This window comes from Medicago sativa, chromosome 5 (assembly GCF_051527215.1).
Source record: "Medicago sativa cultivar Bolivia chromosome 5, Bolivia_mono, whole genome shotgun sequence".
In the NCBI taxonomy this organism is placed as follows: Eukaryota; Viridiplantae; Streptophyta; class Magnoliopsida; order Fabales; family Fabaceae; genus Medicago; species Medicago sativa.
The window spans coordinates 64,682,251-64,692,069 of NC_140753.1; the positions used below are offsets into that span (position 1 = coordinate 64,682,251).

General features: G+C 35.5%; 1 pseudogene across 1 annotated transcript; it reads left to right on the plus strand.

Moving 5' to 3' along the window:
- The first annotated feature begins 586 nt into the window (after positions 1–586).
- On the plus strand, positions 587–9,819 carry LOC146924011 (AP3-complex subunit beta-A-like; annotated as a pseudogene). The gene is made up of 10 exons (XR_015009977.1): positions 587–855; positions 979–1,055; positions 2,081–2,330; positions 2,575–3,192; positions 4,723–4,896; positions 5,534–5,609; positions 5,692–5,807; positions 7,265–8,214; positions 8,443–8,714; positions 9,343–9,819. The product of XR_015009977.1 is annotated as an AP3-complex subunit beta-A-like (transcript).

The following is a 9,819-nucleotide window of genomic DNA, read 5'->3' on the forward strand; positions in this document are numbered from 1 at the left end:
TAATAACGTTTTTTTTTTTTTGAAAGAATGAGTTAATAACGCTGACACACCTGGTTTTAGAGAACATTTTTACCCCACACTCCAACAATTATACTCCTACCCTGCAAATAACCAAACATACCGATTTTAACCTTTTCAAAATCACACCATTCTCCACCTCAAGTGTGTTTCTAGAATTGAAAATGGTCTAAGTTTTCAGAATTTATAACTACATCGAAAATCAATTGGCAAGTTTTTCAGAATTTATAACTATACCGGAATTTATTCTTCAAAAGAAAACTATACCGGAATTTTAATCTAGGCTTAAATGTGTGTTTGGTCCCTACAGTTTCACCATTTTTTGGTTTTAGTCCTTGCGTTTTTTTTTTGTTTGGCATAAGTCCATGCAGTTTGTAAAAAAATTGATATTGATCATTCTGTTAAATAGCTGTTAAAAAAACAAACGGAGTGCCACGTGGACCAGTTATTGCATGCCACGTGGCACACTAAAGGACAAAATCTTAAATATCTTTTAATAATATTTTTAATTGAGAATAATTATACACAAAAAAACCCTTAAAAAAAAATAAAACATTTTTTTTTTTTGAAAGAAAAAAAAAAAAAACATTGAATCATTGAGCAACGGCATATGTCTCAAAAATGTTCCACCAATTCGGAACGACGGCGGAATCATTGAGCAAAGCTTCAACGGCGGTGTTCCGAATCGGCACTGACGCCGCCCTCTACGACGATCCCGAAGACGTTAACATCCCTCCTCTCCTTGATAGCAGATTCGATTCCGAGAAATGTGAAGCTCTCAAACGGTTACTCGCTCTCATCGCTCAAGGATTCGATGTTTCCAATTTCTTCCCTCAGGTTACTCCCTCCGATCAACGCTATTCGATCTGCTTCATCTTCGTTGCGATGAAAATATTGAATCTAAATTGTGATTTTGTATTTTTTTTTTACTTTGTTTTGATTTGTGAATGAAAATTACAGGTTGTGAAAAACGTTGCGTCGCAGTCATTGGAAGTGAAGAAGCTGGTTTACTTGTACCTTCTACATTATGCTGAAAAGTATGTTGCATTTTACTTTCATAACTGCTTCTAGTTTTTCTTCTGTTTTGTTGTATTTAGCTATGTATTTTTGGTTCCGGTGAAGAAATTTAATTTCGAATGAATTCATTTTGTAAAATTGATTTTGAATAAAACTTGGTTGAATGTAAAATGGTCTTTGTTTGGTTACATATTTGTAAATGTGAGTTGGATACTAATTTGAGTGTTAAATCACTTTTGGAGTTAAAAATACTAGCTTAAAGTTGAAATCAATTTTGGAGGCAAAATCAATTCTACTGAAAGTCTGAAAGACATCGAACATTACAAAATCCATTCTACACCTCTAGAATCAATTTTGTTGTTTTAAGCTATTTGATTTGATTAAATGTGTATATTTATTTAAGCATTTGAAAATAATATGATTCAAAGCACTTGTTTTTGTTCTCCAGTTGGGTTTTGAACTCGTAGGTCGTTGATTTATTTTATCAATTCTTTCTACACTTTTTTTCATTGTTCAATGGATTTATTTATAACTATTTTTTTGTGGATCCAAGAAATTGTAGTATGTTGATCCTTGGGAATCGGGATACCAACGACACATAGAATTGTGGACGTGGTTTCTTAACCTTGGCACGGAAAATAAATTAAGTGTAGTAGAGAATAGGATGTTGCGTTGGATGTGTGGTAAAATTAGACAGGATAGGATTATAACTGTAAACATTAGAGAGAGTTGGGTTAACACCTATAACAAAAAAGATGGCGGACACTAGGCCTAGGTGGTTTGGGCATCTAAAGAGAATACCCGTGGATTCTGTCCTATTAAGAGAAACAAAGGTAGACTTAGAAAAACCATAAGAGAAATATGGTACTATATGATAGAACATGATGATGTCGTTTGATCCATGTAGCTGACCCACTTAGTGAGATAAAATTTCGTTGTTGTTGTTGGTTCTTTAACCTTAGCATTCTTCCGTCTTTAATTTGCCACATAATTGGTTGTTGTCTGCTGTTGTTCTTATAGTTTCAATGTTATTTCTTTTGTTCAGGCGTCCAAATGAAGCATTGCTGTCGATCAATTGTTTCCAGAAGGACCTGGGGGACACTAACCCATTGGTTAGGGCATGGGCACTCCGAGCCATGGCGGGAATCCGCCTTCATGCAATTGCACCTCTTGTCCTTGTTACTGTGGGAAAATGTGCTAGAGATCCGGCTGTTTATGTTAGAAAATGTGCTGCTAATGCTCTTCCTAAGCTTCACGATTTACGGATGGATGAACATGCATCTGCAATTGAAGAGGTCTGGTAGACGTGTCTACTGTTTATCATACTTGTTGAGATTTACCTGCTATAGGACATAGGTTACTTTATAACAATTAATAGAAAACATCTTATTTTCTCCTGGCTTTTCTTAAGTCTCAAACTTTTGAACTAATTAACCAAAGAAAGTTTTATGCCAGATATTTGATTTCATTAATGTATGGTTGGAAGGCCATAAAAGCCGTCAATAGTATAAATTAATTTTGATGCTTCATTTGGTGCAGATGGTTGGATTATTGTTAAAGGATCATTCCCCCGGGGTTGTTGGAGCAGCTGCTTCTGCATTTACTTCTGTTTGCCCAAACAATTTTTCACTTATTGGAAGAAATTACAGAAAGTTGTGTGAGATTCTTCCCGATGTGGAAGAGTGGGGTCAAATAATGCTAATTGGGATTCTGTTACGGTATGTGATAGCGAGGCATGGGCTTGTCAAAGAATCCATCATGTTTTCTTCGTATAATAAATATCATGGCAATTTAGATGAAGATGAGCATGATGTTACCCTAAAAAAAGACGCTGGTTATACCACTGAGAAGACTGTGTCGGAATTAACACATATGATCTTCCAGTGTTACATTGAAGGGCCAGACAAGTACTTATCACGATCAAGTTCTACTATTAAGGTTGCTCCTAAATTGGATGAATCGCTATATACATCTTGCAGCAATGAAGTTGTGAGGATCCTACTGCAGTGTACATCACCATTGTTATGGTCTCATAACAGTGCAGTTGTACTTGCAGCTGCAGGTGTACACTGGATAATGGCACCTAAGGAGGATGTTAAAAGAATTGTTAAACCAATCTTGTTTGTCCTTCGATCATCGCCTGCTTCAAGATACGTGGTAAGTAATGTTCCTTGAATCATTTGTTTATCTTGTTTTATTTCTTCCTCTATCTACATTTGCTGCTATATTCTTTTGATTTTTTTTTTAAAATTATAATACTTGTATTTTATTCATGGGCTCTTCTTCTAAGAAACTTGTGTATACATCTGCTCTATGTTACTTTAGGTTGTGTTTTATTGTCTAATGTCCAATGAATCAAAACTTCTTCAATAGAAAAAGTTTTTGGGAAAACAGTGGATCAAACCTTGATATTGGCATTTAGTAACAGTCTAACAGTTATGGGTAGTCATTAGCAGTTATGAGTATATGTTACTATGTTAGTGTGCTAACATATAGGCAAGAGAGTGGAAAGCTGGGAGGGAGAGAATCTGATTTGGGTTAGAGTAAGAGTCCAGGGGCACTTACCCTAGAGTCGTAGTCTGAGTCCTATATTCACTAGTAAATTATGTGCAATATGGTGTAAACTTGTTCTTTCTCATTTCCAGCCTCTATTACATTTCTGTTTATCTTGATACTGGTTGAAACATATCATGCCTACCAAGAGAAGAGAATCATCTATTGTCACTCTTAGGATACCAATACTAGTCTAGACATGGCAGTTGCAGTTATGGTTTACCTAAGATATAAAAGGATTATTATTTTTTAATTTTTGTCTATGGCCAATATATGATTTGAATGGACATATCATGATCACTGAATAACTTAATGCTAGTGGGATAGGTATTAAGCTCATATTGCGGGATCAAGGGTACATCCATCCCCTAGAACTTAGTAACGACCTCTTCCTTAGGAGTTAGGAGTCACCTTTCCGTGATGATTTACCCATATAATAGGTGATATCACAATATTTACATGGATGGTTTGAGTTTGAAATTAGATATTTTTCATGGAATCTATGAACTACGCAATTTAGTGGTCAATGTTAACGGCTTTCCTTCAAATGCATGATTTTATTTTACTTTTTTGTTGGCTTATATTTGAATGACGCAGAATTACAATAACATGTTTCCACAATTGACAGTTTAACATTTACTCAAGGCAGTCTCTAGTCAGTTGTGGTAACAAATAACAGAATGTGCTTATTGAACAACTTTTTGCTAATGCTCTGTCTCTGGCATGGTCATAAGTTCATAACATCACATTGCTCGTTCATTCATTCATTTTCTGAAGATTAACATAAATGAAATTAATGATTTACCGATTTAATTCTATCGGAGTTAACATTGTATTTGCAGGGTGTTCAAATTTATATTACTCTTAATCTTTTAAGGGTTGGTGTTGTTGGGTTGTTCTTGAGAGATTTCGCACTTACTGTTTCTATTGATATGCATTACTTCCAATTCAAATATTGAATTCTGACTTTTTTGGTTGGATAGTAAAATCGTGTTATGAAGGAAAAGGAAATACATAGAAAATTTCCTTAGCTAAGGCAAGAAAGTGATAAATTCTAGTTAATCAACATGTATGATCAATTTCTTTGACATATGACTTTGAAGTTAATGATTGTTTGTTCATTGATTTATGCAGGTGCTGTGCAATATCCAAGTGTTTGCTAAAGCTATGCCCTCTCTATTTGCTCCACATTATGAAGACTTCTTCATTTATTCTGCAGATTCCTATCAAATAAAAGCACTTAAGCTGGATATACTTTCTATTATTGCTTTGGACTCATCGATTTCATTCATTCTTAAAGAATTTCAGGTATTTCACATCAATTATATGTTTTTCTAGACAGTGTTGGAATCTGAATTTATTTGATCCGTCAAACTTTACACTATCTGAACTTTTTGCTGCTGTGCTTTTTCTAAATATTTTCCCTTGTTTATTTGCATATGAAGTGGATTTGATACCTCTATTAACATTATGTACTAAAAACAAGAATACAATATTGGCAATTCTAGAGCCCTAGTGTCTCCCAATCTATACTTTTTCCCACTTCTATTCTTCTTTGTAATTTTTACAATCAAATACAATCTTCAGCCCCCTTTCTATTTTGCCCAATATACACCCATTTTATTAATGGTCTGAATCAGTGTCCAAGGTGAGGGTTTCGGTCCTCCCATACTCAAATATGTGTCTCTGTTTTTTTTTTTGGTACAAGCAAAATGGGTTTTTTTACCGCACTTAAAAAATACAAAAATAAAAATTAAGGACCTAGATATGCTTATGCAGGGATGATGAATCCACTGTTACCTGCTCACATGTTTCATTAGTTATTTATGGTTATGTCTTTGCCAACCCCACTTAGTGGGATAAGGCTTGGTTGTTGTTGTTGTTGTATGTCTTTGCCATGACATCTAGAATCAGAGTTTGGTGCATTGATTGATGTTTTTCTTAGTGTGTTGCTAGGATTATATTCGAGATCCAGACAGGAGATTTGCTGCCGACAAGGTGTGTGACTCTGATTAGGCAAGGTGTGTGGCCTGATTATTAATTATATCTTCTTAAGAAACATTTCATGTTTCTTGAATTCTTGTTTAATATCTATATTTGCAGAATTTTTGTGTGGTGAAATCAGATCCCTGGATGGAGAAGAGGGCGTCCTAATTCAGGCAATTATGTCCATCATATCATTATCAATTATAAAGTTAGAACCGCCTAGTTATGAGAAGGTGCTCTTCTGATTCTTTTTCATATAAAATCAGAACTGGAAGTAGTCAGTACATCACCGCTCTCCAGTTCCACTGTACATCAGCCAAAGGAAAAAACTGAAAATGATCAATTTAGAGACTAGATGACTTCCATAAATGTGGCATAACTTTTGTTTACAGCGTGCATTTTGCATGAGATCCTAATTCTGGAGCATCTTACATTTATTGGATGTCTCCAGTCCAAATATGTAATCTGTGTTTATGCTTGTCTCAGCATGTCTTGTAAATCTACCTTCCTATCCAAATAAATATGCTGGATTGTTAACAACTTAGTCATTGTAAACTGTTTTTTAGTGATAATGATAAACTTGAGTAAGTTTCATACATTTTTAGTCGTGAATGTCACAATTCTCTGCGTGCTATGTCTACATAGATATCTTTAACCTTTCTTCCATTAATTCTAAGATGTTCTTAATAACTCCCTGCTTATCCTTTTACAGTCTCACAAATCTTATTACCTGTGGCATTTTTACTTTCCACTGTACAACGCACCTTCTACTTTTTTTTTTTTTTGAATGGCAAAATATATATATATAATAATAAACGGAAAAATACTCCGTAAAAAAATTACACCAAAAGGGAGAAAAACCCCTCAAAACCCGAAAGAAAAAGCGGGCACCCTCAAAAGGATAAACCAGCAACACCTGCAGGGAACAAAAAACAAGAGAGTAACCAGAAGGCCGCCCCGGGAAGGAAGGGGAGATACAACCACCCCCAGCCCGAAAGCAACCCCAGGCACCCCGACCACCACACAACCCTACTGATTCATACACAGGATGGGCTGCACCTCCCACTCATAGAGGTCGCACCTTCTACTTGAATTATCTATTTGGATCACTATAGAATTTTATATAAAATAGTGGTAATGATTGAAAGTTAGTGAGACTTGTAAAGTTGATATTTCTAGAAGTGTGTAGAATAAACTATTAAGAAGGTGGGCATCCGCACGTTTTGAATCTAATCATCTATAACACTAGAGTGCGCTTCAGCTTACCTTCACTTGCAGAGTTATCTCTTTCCATGATGTATAGTGTCTGGTTGATGTATATCATATCACTATGAATTCTATATTGTCCTGTTAAATTGTGTGTACCATTGTGTGTTTGCCAGTTGGATTTTAGAGGGCTAAGTCTATATATGTGATATTTTTTTTTTGAAAGAACAGCATGATACATGAACATATAATATCATTTTGTTCTTTTAATTTTTTAAAAATATCAAAAATATAGACTTAGCCCCCCAAAGCCCTCCCCTCCAAAAACCAATTCACAAACACACTCTAAATGGATGAGGACCATATAATGAGTTAAATGGCCCATGTCAGAACTTGGAACCTTATTTCTTGGCTCCTGAATTTTATATGCATGGGTTTACATTGAAAGAAGTGAGTTTACGGTTTGAATGGCTTTTGTTCTTAGGTCTCATTGTGCATTAAGGGAGAAGATAGTTGGACCTTGAGAAAAATTTGGACCTATGTAATTGAACTGGCTGAGCATGACCTGAACTATGATATTCGTGATCGTTCGCGTTTCTTGAAGAAACTTCTCTTGAGCAATTTGGAGTCTCAAAATGTGGAATCGGAAAATGGTGAATCACAGAAGGACCAGTCTAGTGTGCTTGCAGAATGCATATTTGGTGGACAGACAAAAACTGTGACAGTTCCATCTGAACCTATCAATGACAGGTTTTATCTCCCTGGATCTCTTACACAGTTAGTATTTCATGCAGCTCCAGGCTATGAGCCTCTCCCAAAACCTTGTAGCCTTCCATACATTGATCAGTATGATGGAGGTGGATGATCTTGGTACATCTGGGTCTTCTGATGATGAAAATGCTTCTGATTATAGCTCTGAACAGTCAATTTCTGGTTCCAGTGAAGTCAGTGGCAGCAATGAGACTGTATCTGGCGATGAAGGTGACAACAATGATGATCCATTGATTCAGATTTCAGAAACTAGCAATGTTAATGAAAACCAGAATGGCGGGGATCACTCTGGCACTTCTGGTTTTAATGACTTGATGTCAACGAAGTCTCTCGAGTCTTTGGTTGGATGAACCATCCAAGTCATCTAAAGGAAGTGAAACAGAACAAAGCCAAGTTCGAAGATCTTCAGCAAGAATAACCATTGGAGATATTGGAAGCCGTGTTAAACCCAAATGCTACACTCTCTTGGATCCTGCAAATGGAAATGGTTTAATGGTGAATTATTCCTTTTTATCTGAAACTTCAAGCATATCCTCCCATCTTGTATGTTTAGAAGTATTATTTGAAAATTGTTCTTTGGAGCCGATGTTCGATATAGTCTTACTAGACGAGGATTCTAGCAAAAGTGCAGATTCTACCGATCAAATATCACAAGCAGCAGAGAAGTAAGTATTAATCCTCCTTTTCTGGCAACTTCCATGTTTCTTTTACTTGGTAGAGTATAAATCTGTATCTTTAGTTGAAATTTAGATTGCCAGTAAATTGGTTTCCTATTCAAAGGCTGTGGCCACTGAACCTGCAGCAAATCCAGCTTGAATATCTCAAGTTTTACTTGCTCATTGTAATCTTCTTACGTGCTTATTCCTACAAATTGTTTTATGTTTTTGTTGCAATACCTTGAAATCTCATATTGATAAACCAGCGCTAGTTTCCATGGAGGCAATTACTTCTCTGGAGCCTAGTCAGAAAGCGAAACGGACTCTACTAGTTCGCTTCCATCACCACCTTTTGCCTCTAAAATTGGCTTTATTTTGCAACGACAATAAATTCCCTGTCAAGTTAAGGCCTGACATTGGATACTTTGTAAAACCACTTCCAATTAATATTGAAGCTTTCAGAGAAAAGGAATCTCACCTTCCAGGGATGTTTGAATATGTGAGGAGGTATGAAAATTTTGTTGTTTGTTGGGCACAAATAGTTTCATACTCCGTAATCCTCTTTGCCCACACTTTATGCAAGATGAAAGTTAAAATGTCAGGAGAAAAATGGAGATTTAAATTTAAATTTGAAATTTAAACCATCAAGAATAGGAACTTCTCATAAGTAAATGTTGTACTTGAGTGAATTTAAATTACATCCTTCTTTTGAGTTTTGGCCTATAGTTCACTGACTTATGTAAAAAAAATGGACACTTAAATTTTGAATAGTATGGATATTGCTCTGAAATGTGTTATATGTTTCTGTGGATCCATAAGTTGATATACATCAGAATTAAAGTTAAAAGAGTAGATCCTGTGTCCATTTGGTTTTAATATTTTTGTCAGAATGTAGAATAATTGTATTAATTATAATTTGTTCACTGGGCTATGCAGACAGCCCATTATAGATTTGTGTAGTATAACTAGTTTTTCACCATTTTTCTTAGGACTTTAGAATCTACGCTTGTAAAACAAAATGATCTTAGCAATTGCTTGCTAGCTTAAGGAACCTTCTCTTTTTCTCCCTTTTAATTTTTTCATGTTTCATTTTTGTGAACTCTAACTATGATTTTCTTGCATTATTGGCATCCAGTTGCACATTTAACGATCACATTCTAAAGCTGAACAAGGAAAGCGACTCTTTAACAGAGGATACATTTCTTGTCATATGTGAAACCTTAGCATTGAAGATGCTGAGCAATGCCAATCTTTCTCTTGTATCTGTGGATTTGCCAGTAGCTTCCAACCTCGATGATGCATCCGGTTTGTGTTTGCATTTTAGCAGTGAGATCTTGAGCAATTCCTTGCCATGCTTAATTACAGTTACTGTTGAAGGTAAATGCTCCGACCCATTGATTGTTTCTGTAAAGGTCAACTGCGAAGAGACCGTGTTTGGCTTAAATTTCTTAAATAGGATTGACAATTTCTTAGCTGAGCCGCCTGTTACCCCCTCATAAGTTTGGATAGAAAATGCACAAAAAGTAATTAATTTGTGGACATGTACATGGAAAACTTGAAGAGCATGGCTAATTGTTTTGAATTTATGTTAGGCGAGGTATTGGATTTCTGA